General features: G+C 34.9%; 1 protein-coding gene across 2 annotated transcripts in view; it reads left to right on the forward strand.

Moving 5' to 3' along the window:
• Positions 1–24,377, forward strand: part of LCOR (ligand dependent nuclear receptor corepressor) — a 125,968-nt gene that overhangs the window by 62,962 nt on the left and 38,629 nt on the right. For both annotated transcript variants that reach the window (XM_082674101.1, XM_082674102.1), the window contains exon 5: positions 23,870–24,002. The gene's annotated coding sequence lies outside the window, so the exon portion shown is untranslated. The remainder of the gene's footprint in view (positions 1–23,869; positions 24,003–24,377) is intronic.

Raw genomic sequence — 24,377 nt, forward strand, 5'->3', positions numbered from 1 at the left:
CTACCTTTGCATTTCTATTGTTTTATTGCTTTGTGTTAAACATAAAAAGAATTTTGGTTTAGAAACATTTCAGTTGTTGGAAACATTTATTAATAATGGTTTACTCTCTTGCGTTTCTTTTTGTGGTATTTCTGTTCTCTGCTTTAAAGCTTTGGAAACATTTTTAATTCCTTCCTCTCCCCTGTACACTTTTAACTTCAAATCATTGACCGGGTTTTATCAGTTCTTCCATTCTTTTTCTTTCTACAGTCATCACCATAGTTCAGACCTTTAGCATTATTTCTGGACTGCTGAAATAACATGATTGGTCTCTTAGTTTTCTTCAGTGTGTGAAACACTGCTACATGGTTAAACCCCTCTCCTCCCTACCTCCTCCTGACCCTCACCCCTCAAATGGTGTGGAAATGTTACCCTGCACTCAGTCTCCAGTGACTTTACAGTTATCTTTGGGATTCATTAGCCTCATGCTCAGTGCCTCAGTACCCTCCACAGGTCAGTCCACTTCTCTTTCTAATGCTACCCCACTAGTCTTCCATGCAAAACTGGTCTGATCGTTTGTATTAAACAACATTCTTTTACCATTTGAACTACAGCATTGCATACCCGTTGTTCTTTATAACTTGAAATTCCCCTTGCTCTTACTCTTACCTTGACTCCCCTTTCTTATTAATGGTACGCCTCTGCTCTTATTGCTGTTTCCACCCTTCACACTGTTGTAGTAAATATTATACCAATTATTTGTCAAGTAATATTCTGCCTTTTGTTGTTTATCCTTTTCTGTGTTTGAATCTTGTGTTCCTGACTACACTGTCAACCTCTGAAGACCATGAAACATGACATGCTTCTTTGTACCCCTGCATATGACCACTCTACCATTATTTACCATTGTTGGAAAGTTGCTTTAAAATCAAAGCCAATATAAGAGCTTCTTAACGTTCTTCTTTTGTGGCATCTTTTTCTTGCTTAAGTACATGAAAAAGTTTTTGCTGTGACTATCCAGGATGGTCTGTTTTTATTGAATTAATGAGTAAAGTGTTTTGAAATTTACTGTGGTTTGAAAAAGACCAGAAAATTAAGCAGCTACCAATGAAGTTAAAGTTCATCATTTTAAACTGTGTGTGTCTGTGTGTGTGTGTGCGTGCACACACATATGTGTTGTGACTGTCTATTGAACAAGTTATTTAATAGGCATTTTGGTAGCATAGAAGGAGCCAATGATTAATTACCTTTCTTTCAGAATTGGTTTGGGAGGAAAGCCTTTCTATGTTCAATAATTGAGTACAGTATAGTCTTGTAATATGATTGAGCTTTCCATTGCTATATGAGGATAAAATATTGCATGAATATTTTTAGAAGAAAACAGAAATAGCAACGCATGGAACCATGTAGCATTTAACCATGTAGCAGCTGTTCTTACTGTTCGTGGTTCTATACTTTTTAGTTAGTATTCTAATTAGGAAGAATATTTCCGTTTGAAAACCCACCTAGATCTGGGAAAGCTGGTTTTCTCCATTAGGCATTTCACTACCTGGCTTGGGCATTTATTTTTTTCAGAGACAGCCATGTCTATGGAAAATAGGAAGAGAGAGCCTAGAATATATAACTTGTCAAGTGTATAGCTTTAGTTGTGTTAGATTTAAAGTGATTTTGTTGAAACTCTTTGCAGGCACTTGGAGCATCTTATCTGAGAAGCACTAGAATCTGGAAATTAAATGTATCCATTGGGTTGAGGCTTGGCTGACTTAAGATTCCAAAAATAGAAGAAATATGTGGAGAGAATGGTAACAGCCAAGAGGTGGCAGCATAGAGCACAATATTGGAATCTTAAGTTGGGGTTGGCATGCCAAGATGTCTAGATAATGTTTGGAAAAGCTGTTAGAAATACTGGTCTGATATTTGGGAATGAGATGGAGGTTATGCATATTTTTTAGTTAATTGGATTTTCATTGGATGCTGTTTGTTACAATGGATAAAGTAAATACATTATTTATATTTACTTTTTAAAATATCTAGGTGAAAAATGAAGTTGCATCTTTGGAAAATGTAACAAGTATTCAGCTAGAAATTAGTAAAACAATTGTTCATCTACACTTCAGCAGTTAGAAAATATATTTTGTAAGGGAAAGACAACTAACGTTTTTTTTGAGCATATACTATGTGTCATTTACTTTTGTTTCCATTTAGTCTACACAACAATGCTATAAAGTTGGTTAAAGGCATCCCAGTTTTACAAATAAAGATATGGGAAGGGTCACAGAGACTAAGTTATGGGCAAAGTCACATAGCTGGGATTTGATCCATGTTTTTAGAATACATGCATTTTGATAACAAAACTAGAAACACGAACATGGAAAGTGATCAAGTAAGAATTAAGAAGCATTTGCGATTACTCAGTTGGAAAGGGGGAGAGAGTAAGAGTGTAAATGGGCATGGGTATATTTGAAATAGCCAGTCTCAGATGTGCTAGGAGTCACTGCCTGCCTGCCTGCCTGCCTACCTGCCTTGCTTGGCTTTTACTTCCTTTCCTTCCTTTCCTGTTTGTTGGGCATGTAGTAGACATGCTAAAATATTTACTAAATGAGGAACTAAGAAGTCAGCATGCTTAATAAAGTTGGAGAATTATAATATTAATAGCTAACTGTTGTGAGTGCTTACATGTGCCAAGAATATATACAAAGTTCTCTGTGTATTATTCACTCATGAGGCTTTTTACTTTTTCTTAGCTTCTTTTAAAAATTATTTTAGACATATAAAACGGTTGCAAAAATAATAAAAAGAATTCCTCTATACCCTTTACCCAGGTTTCCCAAATGTTAACATGTTATGTAACCACAGTACAGTTATAAAAAATCAAGAAATTAACATTGATACAGTACTATAATCTGCAAGCCTTTCAGAATTCACCAGTTACCCCAGTAATGTCATTTTTCTGGTCCAGGAGCCAATCTAGGATCCCACTTTGTATTTAGTTGTCATGTCTCCTTAGTCTCCTTTAGTCTGGAATAGTTCTCAGTTTTTCTTTGCCTTTCATAACATTGACAGTTTTGAAGAATGCTGGCAATTTGATTTGTAGAATGCCCCTCAATTTAAGTTTTTCTGATGATTCCTCATGATTGAATTCAGGTTATGCATTTTTGGCAAGAACTCTACAGAATTGATGATGTGTCATCCTTAGTGCACCATATTGGGAAGCACATGGTGATGTTTACTTTGATCACTTGGTTAAGATGGTGTCTGCCAGTTTTCTCTACTGTAAGGTTTCTGTTTTTTTCCCTTTTGTGGAAATCGTGGAGACGTACTTTGAGATTTTGTAAGTATCTTTTTCTCATACTAGTTTCTCATCATACATTAATTTTAGCATCAACTGATGAATCTTGCCTGAAAAAATTACTACTATGGTGTTTACCAGATGATGACTTTCTATTTGTATTATTTCTTCAATCTCTATTAGCTGGAAACCTACTGTAAGGAAGAGGTTTCCCTTCTCTATTTATATTTTTGTTTGTTTACCCATCAGTATGGACTTACATATTCTTATTTTGTTCTTTTGGTTATAATTTATTACAATCATTGTTTATTTTGTAGTTTGAATTGTTCTGGATTTGGCCATTGAGAGCCCATTCAGGTTGGCTCTTCATCTTTTTTTTTAAACATGTTTCTATCATTTCTTTACTTTTTGGCACCAAAAAATATTCCACAACTTATCTTTGCTTTCCCTGTCCCAACCCTGGATTTCTCCAAGGAATCCTAGATTCTTTTATTTAGAAAATTGTATAAGAAAGCAAGGTACTAGGTATACTCATTGGTACTAGAACATCACTGCTTCTAAGCCTCGTCAGTTTTCTGAGCTAGGAAGTATGTATGTTTACTTAAATATATGTATATATACATCTGTATTTCTTTCTATATCTGTTAGAAACAGTCTTGTGAGGCTTTAGGATCGTGTTGATAGTATGAAGAGCTGATCCAGTAGTAGTGAGAGAGTATTGGAGAGATGGGAAGAATTAAAAATTACTTTCATTATTTCATATCCCTAAAAATGGACTAATTCTAAGCAATGAATCAGTCTGTAGTAATGGCTGTTCTTGTACATGGATAGAGTAGAGAGAGCAATTATAGAGTAAAGAGCATGGATGTTTTAGTAACTAAGGATAATGTAAGATGGGATGTTGTACAAAAATATAAAATGTTTATGCTCTTAAGTTTATTATAAGACTGTTAGTAAGTTAGTAGTATTTGACTAGCATATTAGGAGAATGTTTTAAGAAGGTGGGACTTGAGCTGCATTTTTGAAGAATACATAGGTCTGGATAGGCAGACACAGGAGGGGCACATCTTGGGTGGGGCAGAGCATTTATTTTTGTAAGTAACCAGCGATAAGACTAGAGTCACATTATAGATCTCTTTCAGTGCCCATCTACCCTCAGGAATCATGTAACTAGATAGATTTCATTAGTCTGTCATGTGTTTACTGTGAACATTTCATAGTTTCCTCTGTTTTGTGAGTATACACTAATTAGAAGTTTAGATATATCCTTCTAACATTTTAATTTTTATTTCTATTTTAGCACATTGAAATTTATAGTAAGAGCAGATACTAAATCTAGTTATTATTTTCTCATTGTATTCTACAGCATGTATTTGTGTTGAATTATTAGTTTGGGCATATTCAGTGCTGCTAGATAATGACTTGTCTGTCATCTTGTCCCAGAGTACCACAACTCAGTAAGTATTCATAGTACCTATTATATAAAAGGAACTGTGGAAGAAAAATGTATCAATATAGTGTCTATCTATTAAGACTGAGAAAGAAGAAACAAATATGAGAAGTTTAAGGGTTATTTACTTGTGAGACTTAAATAGATACAGGGTAGAGTTAAATGGATACCACAAATTAGTACATGATTAACTACTTGCTCAGTTAATTGTACAAATCTAAATTGCAATACCGAACCTTGTTGTGTTTCCAGAGGCCTTTTATAGATTATTTTAAAAGATACAGGAAAACCACTGGACACAGTGAATCAGTGCTCATCCAAGATTAAATATCAAAGAGGTTTTTTTGGGGGCGGGGGCAGTTAGTGTGTGTGTGTGTTTTGTGTTTTTTTAATATATACTCCCAATCTGTGGACTTTTTCCCCCTAAAACAAACATACAGACTTGGAGAAACCATTAATCGGAGATTAACTGTATACAATTTTATGCGGTTAGAGTTAACCAATATACTTATCATAGTGATCATTTGGCAGATTTATTGAATGTCTGGTTCTGTGATAAACCAGAGAGTATACCAAAGAAGTAAAAAGTGGATCCCTCCTTGCTTATGGAATGTTGGTGAGACCATGGGTGGCTAATGGAATTAAAGGAGATCTAAATTAGGGAGACTTAAATCCTCCATCCTGCTTGCCCAGAGTCAGAGCTCTGATATTGAGAGTAAAATTCCCTCCTTCATTCTCATATGTAATATTTGAAAAGGTAGTAGATAACACAAGAAAATATAAGTACGTAGCAGTTGAGAGGTGCAGCAGATGCCACTGGAATTTGCTTAATCAAGGAGATCAAATTCAACATGAACCTTAAAAGGATCTATGTTTTAGAACAGTTAATTTGATAGTTATTTTTAGGATGTAATGGAGAGAAAATTAGAAGAGATTCTTGTAATCATCCAGAAAATAAGCCTGAACTAGGGTCTTGGCTGTGCCAGATGCATAAGGAAGGGATGTATGTAGAAAATCTAGAATAAAGAATCGCTGAAACTTCATGATTACATAAATGTATAGATAAGGGAGAGTGAAATGATACTGATGTTAGGCTTTCTAAGCCAGGTTGACTTAGCATGGTGAATTAACAGAGGTTGAGAAGTAAGACGGGGAAAAGTGTAGTGCCCAATTTTTATGGTGAGGATAATGAGGTTATTTGCTGGAAGCAGTTTGTGATGAAAGTAAGCATTTAGTTGGAAGTGTCCAGGAGACAGAGTTGTGGAAATTGAGTTGAAAGAAGAGGTCTGAGCTGAATACATATTTGGAGTGTTCCTGAATACATACAGTGATTGGTTTATTTGAGCAGGTGAGATCTTTGTTGAGAGGTAAAGCGCAAAATAGTGAAAACTGAAGAAAACCTTCGTTTTAGAAAGTAGGAAGAAGAATCAAATTGAAAAGGAAGGTAGAATCATAGAATAAATGGGTTGCCCATCTTGAATCAGACATCTTCCTGGCCCCATCCTGGGTGATAAGTAGGGATATGGATTGTCACGTTTGTTGCTCTGATACGGACTTCTATGCCATTTCCTAAAATGGACCCTAAATGGGTTGAGGAAGTACCCCCAAACATACTCCATTGGGCTTTGAGAGAATAGCTTCTCAAGAACACTGGTTGTGGGAGCCAGACTATAAGTCTGACAGGGTTAATGAATAAGTGAGTGGTGTGGAAGTTAAGAAACGGATATAGACTACTAGTTTGAAAAGTTGTCAGTGTCAGGGATGATGAAGGAAACAGGACCATAGAAGGAATGGGCAGTTGGTTTAAGTAAAGATATTTTGGGGAGGAGGGGGAAACACATAATATTTATACTCTTGAAAGAAAAGAAACTGGAGGAGAGGAAGAAATTAGTTATTAAAAGGAGGGAACAGTTGAAGAAGGCAAGAACAAACAAGAAATTAGTTACTGAATGGTGATGAGAGATTCTTATTGAAGTTAGAATATAGTCAGTGTAACTGTAGGTGTTAACCGTTGGCAGGAATTCAGCGAGGCAAGAATGCCTACGTATAAGAATCCTGGCTAATTGACTTGCTCACACTGAGGGCAAAGAACAGTGAGGAACTCTCAACTATGATGGCAGTGTTTTAAAAAAATAACAAGGGGGAATAGGCTGTAGTAACTTTATTCCTCTCACTTGAATTGCTACTTGGAGTTTTCTGCTTGTACCAGCAACAAAAAAAAGATAGTTTCAAGAAAATCAATAAGATTGTGTTGCCCAGCAATGCATTTTTGAAACCATTTTTTGGTTATTATTATTTTTTATTTTTTCTCTAATTGAGGTATAATTGAAATATAACTTACTAGTTTCAGGTGTACAACATAATGGTCAGTATTTGTGTATGTTGCAAAATGATCATCACAGTCAGTCTAGTTAACATCCATCACCACACATAGTTATAGCTTTTTTTCCTTGTGATAAGAACTTTAAGATTTACTCTTAGCAACTTTCAAATATATAATACAGTATTTTTCTTTTTTTTACAAATTTATTTATTTTATTTATTTATTTTTGGCTGCGCTGGGGCTTCGTTGCTACACGTGGGCTTTCTCTAGTTGCCGTGAGCAGGGGCTACTCTCTTTGTTGCGGTGCGTGGGCTTCTCATGGCGGTGGCTTCTCTTGTTGCGGAGCATGGGCTCTAGGCACGCGGGCTCAGTAGTTGTGGCACATGGGCTTAGTTGCTCCACGGCATGTGGGATCTTCCCAGACCAGGGCTCGAACCCGTGTCCCCTGCATTGGCAGGAGGACTCTCAACCACTCTGCCACCAGGGAAGTCCCTTTAATACAGTATTATTAACTACAATCACCGTACTGCACATTACATCCCTAAAACGTACTGATTTTGCAACTGGAAGTTTGTGCTTTTTGACTACCCTCACCCATTTTGCACCCTCCCACCACCACCAGTCTGTTCTCTGTGAGTTCAGGTGTTTTGTTTTGTTTTTAGATTCCACATAAAAGTGAGATCATACAATATTTGTCTTTGTCTGACTTATTTAGTATAATGCCCTAAAGGTGTATCCATGTTGTCACAAATGGCAAGATTTCCATAAAAAGCTTAGTATTATTCCTGTGTGTGTGTGTGTGTGTGTGTGTGTGTGTGTGTGTGTGTGTGTGTGTGTGTGTGTGTAAATAGTAGGACTGACCACATTTTCTTTATCCATTCATATATCTACGGACACTTAGGTTACTTCCATATCTTGGCTATTGTAATTCATGCTGCAGTGAACATCTTTTTGAGTTGGTGTTTTTGTTTCCTTTGGATAAATACCCAGAAGTAGAATTGCTGGATCATATGGTAGTTCTCTTTTTTGGGGGACCACCAAACGTTTTCCACATCAGTTGCACCATTTATTTTACATTCCCACCAACAGTGCGTAAGGATTTCAGTTTATCCATATCCTTGCCAACATTTGTTATTTTTTGTTTATTTTTTATTTTTACATAGCCATTTTAATGGATGGAAGATGGTATCTCATTATGGTTTTAATTTGCATTCCCTAATAATTTGTGATGTTGAGCATCTTTTCATGTGTTTGTTGGTTGTTTGTTTATCATCTTTGGAGAAATGTCTGTCAAGTACCTTCCCCATTTTTTTTTTTTTTTTTTTTGCGGTACGTGGGCCTCTCACTGTTGTGGCCTCTCCCGTTGCGGAGCACAGGCTCCGGACGCGCAGGCTCAGCGGCCATGGCTCACAGGCCCAGCCGCTCCGCAGCATGTGGGATCTTCCTGGACCGGGGCATGAACCCGTGTCCCCTGCATCAGCAGGCGGACTCTCAACCACTGCGCCACTAGGGAAGCCCACCTTCCCCATTTTTAAATCAAGTTTTGTTGTTGTTGAGTTGTAGGAGTTCTTTGTGAATATTCAGCCCCTATCAAATATATGATTTGCAAATATTTTCTCCCAGTTTGTAGTTTGCCTTTTCACTCTGTTGATTATGTCATTTGATAAACAGAAGTTTTTAAAATTTTGATGTAAACCAGTTCATCTGTTTTTACTTTTGCTGCCTGTTTTTTTGGTGTTATATCCAAAAAATCATTGCCAAATCCAATGTTATGAAGCTTTTCCCACTATGTTTTCTTCAAAGGGTTTTATAGTTTTAGGTCTTTATCCATTTTGAGTTTATTTTTGTATATGTTATAAGGTAAGGATCCAACTTCATGCTTTTTACATGTGGTTATCCAGTTTTCCCAACACCATTGGTCTTTTCCCCCGTTGAATGGTCTTGGCACCCTTGTCAAAAATCGTTTGGCCATATATGTGAGGATTTATTTCTGGACTCTCTATTCTGTTCCATTATTCTATGTGTCTGTCTTTATGTCAGTACTATATTGGTTTTTTTAAATTTATCTTTAATTGACATAACTGGTTTATAACATTATATGTTTTATGTGTGCACATTATATTTCTACTTTATATATACACTACAGCATGCTCACCACTAAAAATCACCATACAGTTGATACCCTTTATCTCCCCCCTCACCGTTCTTAGTATCTATGTGTTTGGTTTGTTTTGTTCATTATTTTGTTCTTTTGGTTTTGTTTGTTATATTCCACACATGATATTTTTCTTTCTCCATCTGACTTATTTTACTTAGCTTAATACCCTCAGGTTTTATCCATGTTGTCACAGATGGCAAGATTTCATCTTTTTATGGCTGAATAATATTCCATTTTATATATATATATATATATATATATATATATATATATATATATATATATCACATCTTCTTTATCCATTCATTGATGTGGAGAAAAGGGAACCCTTACACACAGTTGGTGGGAATGTAAATTGGTACAACCGCTATGGAAAACAGTGTGGAGATTCCTCAAAAAAATTAAGAACAGAACTACCATATGATCCAGCTGTCCCACTTTGGGTATTTATCCAAAGATTACAAAAACTAATTGGAAAAGATATATGCACCCTATGTTCATTGCAACATTATTTACAATTGCCAAGATATGTAAACAACCGAGTACCATATTGTTTTGATTACTGTAGCTTTGTAATAAGTTTTAAAATTAGAAAGTGTGGTACCTCCAACTTTTTTCTCTTTTTCAAAGTTTTGGCTATTTGGAGTCCCTTGAGATTCCATATGAATATTAGAATGGATTTTTGTATTTCTGCAAAAAACACCATTGGAATTTTGATAGGGGGTACATTAAATGTGTAAATGATTTGGGGCAGTATTGACATCTTAACAATATTAAATCTTTGCCCTTTTATTTCTTGGATTTATTTTTTCTTTTAAAAGATTTCTTCAATTCCTTATTTCTGAATTTAAAATGAACAACTGTATACTTCATACTTATTTTGTCAAAAGGCACCAGCCACTGTGGTTGAAATAAAGGTACTGTGAATAATTAAAAGTTTTAGCCACAGATTCTATTTTCAAGAAATCTGTAGTCTAGTGGAGGAGGTAAGAAATATTTATATATAAATAAATACAATACAGGTTATATAAAACTAGTTCTGTGAGAGCAGCATATATAAAGTGCTATAGGAGTTTAGAAAAAGGCAGGATTACCCTCAGCTAGGCTTTGTAATACTGTTACCTCCAATGTGAAGTTGGATATCCTTGTGTTTATAGTGGTCTTGGGCACCTAAGGAAACCCACAGTCATTACTGAGAGCAGATTAGAAATTCAGGAAGTCTTCTGATTGAAATTGGGTTGTGGATGATAATTGGAATAGTATAAACTTTTAATTTCCAACTAGTGGAAGGATATAAGAAACACTTGTTATTGACTGGGGCGGCTTGCATTTGTCTTTTAATGTTTTAAAAACCATACATGTGTAATGGAAGGAAAACTATAACAGTAAGTGCTGATTATAGATACTGGTACATTAAGTATAATGGTAATAATAATCATTTGGTACTTGCACTTTAGGCTTAATTTCCAAGTACAGTAATAACAATTATATATACTGGTAAGAGTCATTCGTGGTAAGTTTGTTGTACATTTTTAATACCTTATTTAACTCTTGATATGTATTCAGGCTTCAAACTTTGTTGTTTTCCTATTCTTTAACCTGTTGGTCTGCTTAACAAAATTGAAGGTAACGTTGACATACAGTAAACATTGTATTAAGCACAACAATTCATACTTGGTTAATGTAAAAAGTAATAATTTACATGAAGTAAGAAGGTTTCTTTTTAGGTAACTGACCTTAAAGAGTATAAGCATTTAACATGGTGGAGCCATTTTCCCTAAGACTTGCTGGCATTTAAAATAATAAGACATAGGAGAGTGGTATTTAAATCAATGAGTTGCATCTTGTCAGCTCTTTTTAGTTCATTGCTTGAAATGTCAGTAAGCCATGGGTAGCGGACATGACTATAGCTATAGGCCCATGTTCTACTCACATAGGCCTTTCTAACATAATTATTACAAAACCTGCATGCATACATATGCTTCTAATTCCCAGATTTTCTATACTATATGGTGTGAATTTTTTAAAAATACCATTTAAATTTGGAGAATCCCAGTACAGCGTGGGAATGGTCTTGAATTCAAACAGGAACAGCTCTAAAATGTCACCCCTTCAGTTTTGTATCACACTTCTTAAATATAGATCATTTTACCTTTCCCAGGTGAAACTTATTTTTTCTTTTATTTCCTTTCTTGAGGTATTATCTCTTAAAAAGAAAATCTGCAGCTATGTAAGTGACCTTCCCCATTCTTATCCCCCCAACCCAAACTCAAAGGTGATAAACTTTAGAGTTACAAAAGAAACTTTAAGAAATGTTAATCTTTATTTTTTGTTTAAAGTTTAACTTTATTAACTGTTTATTGCCCTGAGAACTAACTACCATGCCGATATAATTTTGTTGCTTCATTTATTCAGTAATGTCCTTGCTATTTTCAGGGATCAGTAGAGCTACTTTTGTATAGTTCTTAGAGAAATTTAATAATTCTATCAGGGGTCAGAAAGCTGTGACCTATTTCCAAATCCAGCCCACAGTCTGTTTTTGTAATGTCTGCAAGCTTAAAGAGGTGGTTTTGGAGGGGGAAAAAAGAGATGTTACTGTATGTGGCCTGCAAAGCCTAAAATATTTACCATCTGGCCCTTGACAGAAAATGTTTTATTCTGTTTTGAATATCTTCATCAGGTTGTTGAGATTAAGAGAATGCTGAAAGTTTTTAACTTCCATATCCTACTTACTATTCTCTTTGTTATTCTTCCTCTAACTGTGTATCAGAGCAACAACACAAGCAAATATAATTTAATGGCAGAACTGCTAGGATTATAGAGAAGAGGGTGGGAGAGGAACAAGGGAGATTTGGCTTGTAGAAGAAAAGTAAGATTCAGCATTTGTCCAACCTACTTTTTTAAACTTTTAACTTTCAAATAATTTCACATTTATAAAAAAGTTAAAAGAATAGCACAGAAATTTTCATGTGCCAATCACCATTTAACATTTTGCCACATTTGCCTTATTAATTCATTCTCATTCTTTCTCTGTCATAGATACTACATGTAACACACACACACATTTTCCTGAACCACATGAGAATAAGTTATGGGCATCATACCCTTCATACCTCTTTACTCCTAAATATTTTCATGTTTATTTCTCTGTTTCCTAAGAATAAGGATATCCACTTACTTAACTACACAGTACAGTTACCAAAAATCAGGAAAGTTACTTTGATATATATCTAATCTATGAATCTCGTTTAAATTTTACCAATTGTCCCAATTACTTTAATAGTTTTTTACCCACTCCTTTAGTTCAAAAATCCAATTTAAGATCACTCATTGAATTTGATTTTCACTACTCTTTAGGCTCCTTTGAACTAGATGGTTCCTCAGCCTTTTATTTCTTAGTGACATTTACATTTTTGAAGAGTGCACGTCATTCATTTTGTAGAATGTCTCTCAATTTAGGTTTTCAGATTGTTAGTTCATGATTAAATTCAGGTCATGATCTTTTAGCAAGAATATTAAGTAAGTGATGTATTCTTGTCAGTTTAGTAGGTGATGTTAACCTTGGCAAGGTTGATGTCCACTGGGTTTGTCCACTGAAATGTTACTGTTTTTCCCCTTGTGATTAATAAGTAATTTGTACACAGATAAGTTGAGACAATGTATTTTTTTCCTCATCAAACTTTCATCATTTCAGTTTTAGTATTGATGGTAGTTTCTTGCTGGAATAAGTTATTTTTCCAATTATTTGAAAATAGTGATCTTTCTAACTCCGTTATTTCTTTCACATTGTTTAGTTGGCTTTACACTGTGAGGAAAAGCTTTCTCTTTCCCTCTATTTGTTTGGAGTCAAGATTCTTATTCTATTCAATAGGTTATCATCTAGTGTCTGCGATCTGGTTAGTGGGAACCCCTTCAAGTTAACCTATGTCATTTTTGACATGTCCCCATCATTTTTTGAACCCTTTCTTACTTTCTGGTACAGGATATTTTGGGTTCATTTTGGGTCTTTTCTGTGTTCCAGTACTGGATTCCATTTTCGTAGGGAGAATCTGGTTCCTTTGGTGAGGAACTGTTAACGTATACACCTACTTTTTTGTCCAGTCTACATACAGCTTCATTAACAAAGACCAGATGTTGGGCAATAATCAGCCTCCTTATCTTCATTTATATCTAAGGATAAAGCAAAAAAAATCAAAATACCAGCAATTTATGGCCACTGACATACCTATTCAGAATACTATGCAAAGAAGTAGATGGCAAGTAAAAGATACTGTTTTTTAACCTAAAAGTATGCTTGCTTGAGGAGAAAGATATTCACGTGAGTTTTTGAAAATGTGTCACATTTCTTTGTGACTCTGAAAATGTAAGTAAAAATCATTTCTTTGATTTCAGATGATAGTTCAGGAGTCACAATTCAGTGATACATTCAGTATCTAGCATCTTTAATACCCTAAACCTATTTTTAATTATTTTTATTGAGGTAATATTTATACACAATAAAATAAATCCATTTTAGAGTACAGATTAATGGATTTTGGTAATTGTATACAGTTGATAACTGCCAGCACAGTCAAGGTACAGGACAGTTTCCTCACCTTAAAACGTTTTCTCATGCCCCTTTGTAGTCAATCCCTTTATTGGACCTACAGACCCAGGCAATCACTGTAGTTTTTTTCTAGAATTTTCTATAATAGGAATTATAGATATGTAGTCTTTCGGTTTTGACTTCTTTCACTTAGCACAATTTTAAAATATTCATTCCTGATTTTGTATATGATGTTTTGTTCCTTTTTGTTGCTGAGTAGGTCTCTGTAGCATGGATATGCCACTATTTGTTTATCCGTTCATTTTTTTAATAGCCTTTGAATTGTTTCCAGATGTTGACTGTTAGGCTTATTCACATAGTCTTTGGGCATATATTTTCATTTCTCTGGGATAAATACCTAGAATTGGAATTACCAGGTAGTATTGTAATTGCATATTTAACCCTATGAAATACTATCATACGTTTTACCAAAATGTCTGAAATGTTTTGCATTTCTATCAGCAGTGTATTGGGAGTTCCAACGTTCCACATTTTGACAACATTTTGGAACTTTAGCCATTCTGGTTGGTCTGTAGTAGTATCTCATTGTGATTTTAATTTTCATTTCCCTGATGACTAGTGATGTTGAGCATCTTTCTCTGTACATACCCATGTGAAACATTGTAAAACCTTTAGCTGTTTTAAAAAAAATTATATTCTGTCTAAAACCCCTTGCCGGTTTTTTCTCTTAAAATTCATGGTTTTTTGTCCTGTTGAAGAAATCTTTGCCTAATCCAATATCAAACACAGGAAAATTGCATATTTTCTTCTAGAAGTTTAGTAATGTTAACTCTTACATTTTGATTTATGATCCATTTCTAGTTAATTTCTGTATATGGTGTGTGAGTTAAGTGTTGAGACTTATTATATTCTGTAAGATAATCCAGTTCTAGCACCATTTGTTGAAAAGAGCTCCTCTCCCCCTCAAAATTGAATTACTTTGGCATCTTTAAGTCAGTTGATCATATACATGTAGGTGTATATCTGAGCTCTGTCCTGTGCCATTAAACTGTATGTCTATCCTTACGTCAATACCACAGTGTCTTGATTGCTATATCTTTATATCTTGAAATCAAGTAGTATGAATCCCCTAACTTTGCTTTCTTTTTCAGACTTGCTTTGCTAATCTAGATCCTTGACCTTTTATATAAATTTTAAAATTAGCTTATTCTTAAAAAAAAAAAGCCCTTTAGAATTTTGATTAGGATTGCACTGAATCTATAGATCGGTTTGGAGATAACTGTCACATTAACAATATTGAGCCTTCCAGTTTATGATCATGGTTTATCTCCTCTTTATTCACATCATCTCTGATTTCTCTTAACTTTGTAGTGTCATTTCCCTTCAGCCTGAAGAATTTTCTTCAGCATTTCTAGTAGTACAGAGAGATAGTACTTTAAGTTGTTGAGAAAAGTTGTAAACTTATTTGGAAGCATCTTTTGGATGTTTGTTTCTTTGCCATTCCCCAAAAAGTAGTAAAAGATAAAAGAATATATTACATGGATTATATAGTTTGAGATAACCAAAAGCTTAAGAAAGAATTGGAGGTCTTTTCTGGTTGAAGATCTCAGCCCATTCAGTATATCTTTTTTCTGCTTTGGGTGATGAGTCATTAGACCACAAAGTGTTGATGACTCGCTGCAGCTCCCTTTTCCTCTACCTCTCCCTACCACTCTCACAGCTCCCTTAAAAGGATGTTGGAAAATTGACATAAACTGGTGAGGCTACCAGAGAACATAGCAACTGGAGACAGACGGCCTACACTTTCCCCTGAAAGCCGTATACAGAATTAAGTTTTACGTTTTACATGCACATATGCACACATTCTTCATTTTGCCAGCGCTAGCAGTTAGAAAATAAACATTCTTTTCATGACAGTAAAAATGTAAAATAATAAATATGTGGGAACTATATGAATAAACAACAGAATTTTGAGATTCATTAAATTTTAAAATAAATGTAAAGCAGTTCCTAAAAGAGAAGACTGAATATTTTTAAGGATGTTACTTCTTCCTGAATTACTTTCTAAATATAATCCTATTCAGATCAAAACACGTCTTTGGAGAGCTGGTGGTGGTGGGAACAGAATTGACTGAGTGATTTTAAATGCAGTCTGAAAGAATAAAGCTAGAATAACCAGGACATTTTGGAAAATATAAATAACAAGTGGGGTTTGCCTTCCCAAATACAAAGACTTTTTATAAATATGTAATAATTTTTAAAGTATGATACCGATGATGCTTTTTTTCAGTTTTCAGAGAGAGCATTTAAAAAACATAACGACTACTCCCTACCCCAGAGGTACAGAATCAAAAGCTCTGGGAGTATGTTCTAGGCATGTATGCTTTTAAGAAGCCCACAGTAGATTCTGATATGACAGAATCACCTCTGGCTATGAACCAACCAGTCTAGGTAGACCAATTCCTGAATCGTGAAGGAAGCAACTTGTAGGTGATATAAATTCCAGTTCTGATCTCAAGCTTTATTCCTATTTAGTTCTGGGCCAAGAACTTGTTTAATAAATAGGGATAATAAATGCAAAAGAACAGTGGCTTTTTATTTACAGAAGAGTATGTCACATCATTTTGTTGTTTTTTGCCACACCATACATAATGATTCTTTTTAGAATTCATGTATGAGGGAGGGGAAATGACATGAATTGTTTTAACTTCCTATCCTCTGACTATTGTATTAGCTTTTTTAGCTCTGTGTCATAGGAACTTTTTTGTTCTTGTTGACTAATTTTGGTGTACTTAAGTACAGTGAGGGAGGATGAGCTGCATTTTGTTTATGCACCATTGCTATAAATTTTTAACTTGGTGAGATGCACTTGAAAAGAGTATATGGTTTTGTGGTATATTTTTCATCTTTGGTTATTATTTGGTTAGGATTATTTTAATCAAAACAACTATTTAACTGGTGAAATTATTTTAAAATAATTATTTGAACTCAGGGAATAATTATCTTAAGGGCATAAAGTAAATGGAGAATCATTTGTTCAAAAAAAAAAAAATCTAGTAAATCTCAGTAAGAACAAGAGTCAGTGACATATGAGCCATGACCCACTCCCACCCACTTCCCTGAGCTCAGTTTGAGGGACGCTCTACTCTGAACCGGAGGGGCAGACTGTGGGCTTCTTTTATACACTCTAGATTCTTGTTGCAGTAGCCTTCATGCAGGCAGGCGAGGTCAAAAGGCCTGTAAGGGCCCCCTTCCCTCACTCAGCCTTTACTGTGAGTGGAAGTCTACTCTAGGCACAGCAGGCTGAGAATAGTAGGCCCCAGTTGCTGGGCCAGGCCTCATTCATAACACAGAAGTTCCATCCAGGAGGGGCAAGTCATCCGGCACCCCCACTCATAGAGCACAGATGTTACTCTGAGAGAATTGGGTCACTGTTGCAGCCCCCAGTTCTTGTGCAGAGTGGCACAAAGGTTCTTCCTAAGGGAGAGGCAGGCCTTAAAAACATAACTCTGTAGCTCTCCCAAGGGGACTGACTTTATTTGGAGCAGAGCTTGCGAAAAGATGTTGAAAATAATGAAGATCTTTGTGGTGAACAGTTAAAAGGAGGCTGGTAGCTCCATGATACTAATAGCAACAAGTGAAATAGCAGACAAGTTAGAAGTTTAAAAGAGAGAACCAGGAAAAAGAGGAAGTGCCCTCCTGGGGTTGGAGCAAGCCTCAAATGCTGGCAACACCCTGCCCCTGCAATGAGGCTCCACTCTTATTGGATCAGACTGAATGCAATTTATGCCCCAGGGTGTGGCAAAAACAGTAGAACAGTTAGTAGAGACTAACAGCTGGGTTTGTGACACCGCTATAGGCAGATCAACCAGAAGCTTATAAAGGAGAGACCCAAGAAAAAAAACTGCCAAAGAGCTAAATTCATAGTTATTCCTGGTGGACAGAGAGACTGTGCATGCTCAAGATAGCATCCACTGAGAAGTGCAGTCAGAGGCTGCGCACTGCTGGGGAACTAGAGATAAAGAAAGACATTTTCTAATGAGAAAAGGGCCAGTCTATAACTATAAATGTATTGTCTTCTAACAACAGAGCCCCAAAATGCATGAAGCAAAATGCTACAGAATTGAAGGGGGGAATAGACAATTCAACAATAATAGTTGGACACATCAATAGCCCACTTTCAGTAATGGATAGAGCATCTAGGCAGAAGATCAACAAAGATGGAAGACTTGAACAACACTATGAATCAACTAAACTTAGCAGACATCTATAGAACACTCCACCCAATAAGAGCAAAATATTCATTCTTCTCAAGTGCACATGAAACACTTTCCAGGAGAGACCATGTGCTGGGACATAACAAAAAATAAATTTTAAAGAATTGCAATTATACAAAGTATGTTTTCCAATCACAGTGGAATGAAATTAGAAATCAGTTACAGAGGAAATGTGAGGAATTCACAAATATGTGGAAATCAAACTAAGCATTTCTAAATAACCAATAGATCAAAGAAGAAATCACAAAGGAAATTAGAAAATAGTTTGAGATGGATAAAAACAAAACCAAAGCATACCAAAACTTAGGAGATATAGCTAGCAGTGCTTAAAAGGTAATTTATAGCTACAAATGCCTACATTAAATGAAAAAGATCTCAAATCAATACCCTAACTGTCCACCTTGGGTCTAGAAAAAGAAGAGCAAACTAAATCATAAATAAGCAGAAATAAGGACATGAGTAGAGCAGAAATAAATGAAATAGTAAAATAAAGAATGTCATCAAACCAAAAGTTGGTTCTATGAAAAGATCAATAAAATTGATAAATCTTTAGTGCTGAGCAAGATAAAAAGATTCAAATTAGTAAATTACAAGCAATATAGGAGAGACCACTACTAACCTTACAACAATAAAAAGGATTATAAAGGGAATACTGTTGATAATATGTATGCAAAATATTAGATAATTTAGATGAAATCAGTGTAAATGCCTAGAAAGACACAAACTACCGAAACTGACTTGAGGAGAAACAAAATCTGATCAGACGTATGTTGCAGGTTGAATTGTGTCCCCCCAAAAAGATAATGTTGAAGTTCTAACTCCTGGTATCTGTGAACATGACCTTACTTGGAAATGGGGTCTTTGCAGATGTAATGAAGTCAAGATGGAGTTATACCGGATTCAAGTGGGCCCTAAATCCAATAACTGGTATCCTTATAAGGAGAGAGAGTTGGAAACACAGACACACACAACAGAGAAGAAGGGCATATAAAGATGGAGGAAAAAATTGGAGTTATGCTGTCACAAGCCAGGAAACAACAAGGACTGCTGGAAACCAGCAGAAGCTAGGAAGAGGCAAGGAAGGACTCTTCGCAGAGCCTTCAGAAGGAGCCTAGACTTCGAGACTCCAGAGCTTCGAGAGAGTACAGTTTGTGATAATATAGTAGCCCTAGGAAATTAATACGACCTAGAACAAGTAGAGATTGAATTAGCCATTTTAAAACTTTCAAAAAAGAAAAGCCTATGGCTAGATGTCTTCACTGGTGATTTCTACCAGATATTTTTAAAAGAATTAATACCATTTCTTCACAAACTTGTCTAAGATAAAGAAGGAAGATTTCCCCATTCTGTGAAACCAGTATTATTTGAAAATCAAAACCAGGCAAGACACAAAAAAACAGAACTACAGACCAATATCACTAGTCCGTAAAACTACACACCAGTATCACCACCAAAAATCCTTAACACAATATTAGCATACCAAATCCAGCAACATATAAAAGCTATTATACACCATTATTAAGTGAGATTTATCTCAGGAATGCAAGGTTGGTTCAACACCCCAAAATCAATTAATGTAATGCAATGTATTAATAGAATAAGTGGCAGGAATCACATGATCATCTCAATAGATGCCTCCCCAAAAAGCACTTGGCCAAATCCAGCACCTTTTCATCATGAAAACGCCCAACAAACTAGAATAGCAGGGAACTTCCTCTACTTGACCTACGAAACTACACAGCTAACATGGTACTTAATAATAAAAGACTGACAGTTTCTCCCTAAAATCAGGAACAGGACAAGGATGTCTACTCTCATCATTTCTCTATTCGGCGTTTTACAAGAAGTTCTATCTTTGGAAGTTAAGCAATAAAAAGAAACCAAAGTTATCCAGATTGTAAAAGAAATAGTAAAAGTATCTGTATTTGCAGATGACATGATACTGTGTATAGAAAATCCTAAGAAATCTACAAAACACTATTAGATTAATAAGCAAGTTCAGTAGAGTAGCAGAATACAGCATTTTAAAAGAACAGTTGTATTTCTATACATTAGCAATGAACAATTTAAACAAGAAATTAAGAAAATTCCATTTACAATAGCTTTAAAAAATAAAATATTAGGAATAAATGTAACAAAAAGTGGAAGATCCATATACTGTAAATGACAAAACACTGTTGAAAGAAATTAAAGAAGATCTTAATTAATGGAAAGACATCCCGTGTTCATGGATTGGAAGTCTCAATGTTATGAAAACGGCATTTTCTCCCAGATGATCTGTGCATTCCCTGTCAAGACCCTAGCCAGTTTCTTTGCAGAAATTGACAAGTTGATCCTAAAATTCATATGAAAATTCAGGAGACCCTGAATAGCCAAAACAATCTTATAAAAGAATACATTGGCAGGACTCACACTTCCCAATTTCAAAACTTACTACAAAACTATAATGATCAACATAGTGTGTTACTGGCATAAGAACAGATGTATTGAGATCAATGGTATAGAACTGAGATCCAGAAGTAAAATTTATGGCCAGTGATTTTTCACAAAGGAAGTTGGACCCCTTCTTATACCATACAGAAAAATTTGGTTGAAATGGATTATAGATCCAAAAGTAAGTCCTAAAACAATAAAATTTTAAGAAAACATTGGAGTAAATCTTCACGACCATGGGTTAACCACTAGTTTTTTAGATACAATACCAAAAGCACAAATAACAAAGAAAAAATAGACAAATTGGAATTCATTAAAATTAAAACCTTTTTTGTACTTCTAAACAGTAGCATCAATGAAGTGTTAAGAAAGCTTATGGATGGGAGAAAATATTTGCAAATTATATGTCTGATAATGGACTTGTATCCAGAATATATCAAGAATTCTTACAGCTCAACAATAAAAAGATAAATAGCCCAATTAAAAACTGGGCAAGGGCTTCCCTGGTGGCGCAGTGGTTGAGAGTCCACCTGCCGATGCAGGGGACATGGGTTTGTGCCCCGATCCGGGAAGATCCCACGTGCCTCAGAGCGGCTAAGCCCGTGAGCCATGGCTGGCTGAGCCTGTGCGTCTGGAGCCTGTGCTCAGCAACGGGAGAGGCCACAACAGTGAGAGAGGCCTGCGTACCGCAAAAAAAAAAAAACTGGGTAAACTGTATGAGTATACATTTCTCTGAAGGAGATATTTGGCCAATAGCACACAAAAAGGTGCTTAACATCAGTAGTCATTAGGAAAATGCAAATGTAAATCATGAGATACCACTTCTCGTATATTAGGATGGTGTAATCAAAAAAATAACAAATGTTCATGAGTATGTAGAGAAATTGGAATCCTCATTGCTGTTGGGAATATAAAGTGGTGCAGCTACTTTGGAACATAGTTTGACACTTCCTCAAAACAGTAACATAGTTACCATATGATCCAGAAATTCCACTCCTAAGTATATATCCAAGAGAAATGAAAATATATATCCACAGAAAAACTTGTACACAGATATTAAAAGCAGTGTTATTCATATCACAGTAGAGAAAAAGTAGGAACAACCCAAAAAAGTTCGTCAGCTGATGAATGGATAAAATGTTGTATATCCTTAGAACGGAATGTTATTTGGCAGTAAAAAGGAAGTAAATACTGATATATGTTACAACTTGGATGAACCTTGCAAATATTATTCTAGGAAAAAGAACTGAGTCATCAAAAAACCAAGTATTGTATAATTCCATTTATGTGAAATTTCCAGAATTAGTTAAGTCTTATAGAGACAGAAAATAATACAGTGGTTGACCAAGGTTGGGAGAATGAGGAGTGACTGTTACTGGGTGCAGGGTTCCCTTTTGGGATACAAAAATGTTCTAAAGTTAGATTATGGTGATGGTTCCACACTTATGTGAATATACTAAAAAAGCATTGACTTTACTTTAAATGGGTGAATTCTATGGTGTGTGTATTATATCTCAGTAAAACTGTTTAAAAACAAAATGAATAGATGTGACTGTGATTATTAGGAACCAACTAAAAGTAAGCTGTATATTTCAGAGTACAAGTTGATAAATTGGTGTTTGGTTCAATAAAGAATATGTAGCAACTGCCTTATTGAATGCTAGGTTAGTTGCCCTGTGTTGATTTAGGTTAGAAAGTAGCCTGAATGCTACATTAAACATAGTTTAAGTATAGATATTCTGTTCAAAGTCTGACCACACTGACTGAATGTAGGGCTAAAGATTTAAGTATAGTTGTGCCATGTAATGTCTGATTTTTGAAAATCAGTAAACAATGAAGTGGCATTAAAGTATAATGTAAATGAGGATTTTATCGAACTCTCTGTAATACCTGTTCCTGTTACATTTTAAATGTTAAATCTGTATCAGACTTAGATTATTTTTTGTGATTCATTTTTAAAAGTTACTTTCTTAATAATTTCTTTAATCCATAGAAGAGAATGTTGGCAAATACAACTATAATAGAGGTTTGTGTAATGATTCATAACATTTAAAATATTTTGTTTAAAAAATTTTAAACTAATTATGTGGCAAACTTAATATGTCTTACATGGAAATATTAAGGGATCACTGTTTTAATTTGAGTGTGCGAGAGTTCTTCATAGTGAACTATTTACAATATATAATTGATGCTGAATGTGTCTTTGCAAAATGCATATTTTGATTGCACTGTGGACACAGTCCGGTGATGGGGAAATCATAGAAAACCAATTGCAGATATCATTGGGTGTATTTAAAATTTTTGAGGAAATCATTTGTGGATTATAACATGCCTTCGGTATCTTGTTTACTTCCTTTTCATTGTGCCAAGGTATGTCCCATTTTCTTATTTAGAGCACTTTTAAGTTTTTCATGGTATAAGTAAATGCATGTGTTGATACATTGCAATGAAGAAAATTATATGCACTTGAACTCTTAAAAGATGTACTTTTTCTTCATACTCTTATATTCTACTATCATAGTTTCCTGTTTGTTCATTAGCTACAATGGTGGAAGTAAGTGTAAAGCTTTGTCAGCCTAGTCCAGTGCTCCTGCAGTCTGAGAGCATATTCTGGGAGTCGTCTAGTGCAGCATTTTGAAACTTTGTGATTAGGACACACATTTTTATATTGCAAACATATATATATATATATTTATTTATTTATTTATTTTGCAAACATATATATATATAAAATTTTTATATTGCAAACATATATATATATTTAAAATTTTTACCCTTAAGATACTGAACTATTTAACTCTTATAATGCAGTGCATTGTTTTTCAGTTTTTTTCTTCTAGTGCTAGTTTTGACCTGTTAATTTCACAACCCACTAAAGATTCGAAAGTTATCATTTATAAAATAGTACTCTAGGGACAGAATTAGGAATTCAGGTGCATTATTTTTGAGTTTTCCCTCCTAATGGCCCTTTTAAAATGTTTGTTTTGTGTCTAGAGAAAATATACTAGGAGGGCAAACATGATTGTCAAATGAGATTTGGTGTTTAAGATATCTTTTTATCTGAGTTGGGTTGTCTATAAACTGTTGCTGTAGTGTAATAAGAACCGATGTATTTGAATACTCAAAGAAATTTTCCCTTTAGTAATTATAGTTCAATTAGAGTTAACCTATAAATTTAAACAAAACTCATAATCAAAAAACATGGATAAAAACACCCAAGGCATATTTTTCTATTCAGTTTGTTTTTGTACTTTTGTGGAGATAAATATTATGCTGAAGGTTTAAAATATTTTAATTGTATTAAAATGATTTGTCTTATCTGTTACTAACATTTGTCTTTGATTTTGGATCTGTGCTTTTGATATTGAATGGGGAAAGATCTTTGTGCAAATATTTCACCAAATATTTTTGCAGGGACACTTAGTCGGTCTGGATGAACCAGCTTCGGGAGCTGGGCAAGAAGCTCTGCTTAAACGAGAGCAAGCAAAAATCATTCGATTCGAGAGACAAGCAGAAGAGTTCCTCAATGCAGTCTTTTGTAGAAAAGGTTGGTTCCAGTGAGGAATGACATTTAGCATCTGCTTGTCTTATCTTAGTCTCCTTAATTTCAATGTCATTTTAAAAAAGAATTACCTTTAAAAACATTTTTCTTTATAGTATATTTTATAATTCTCTATATTCCTTTGGTCAAGTTAAATTTGGAATAAGGTGAAGCAACCCCTCTCCCTCCTTTTTGCTCTGCAGTGATGGTGCCATGTAAGATTTAGTTAAATAATTCTTAAAATTGTTATGAAACTGTGAAAATTGTATGGTCTCGGTAGTTCTTTATTTTGTTAGACAAATTTTCTTACATAAATAGTCACTGTTGGGAGTTCCCTGGTGGCCTAGTGGTTAGGAATCCAGGCTTCCACTGCCGTGGCCC

Source organism: Grampus griseus, assembly GCF_964374135.1.
Source record: "Grampus griseus genome assembly, chromosome: 16".
Classification (NCBI taxonomy): Eukaryota; Metazoa; Chordata; class Mammalia; order Artiodactyla; family Delphinidae; genus Grampus; species Grampus griseus.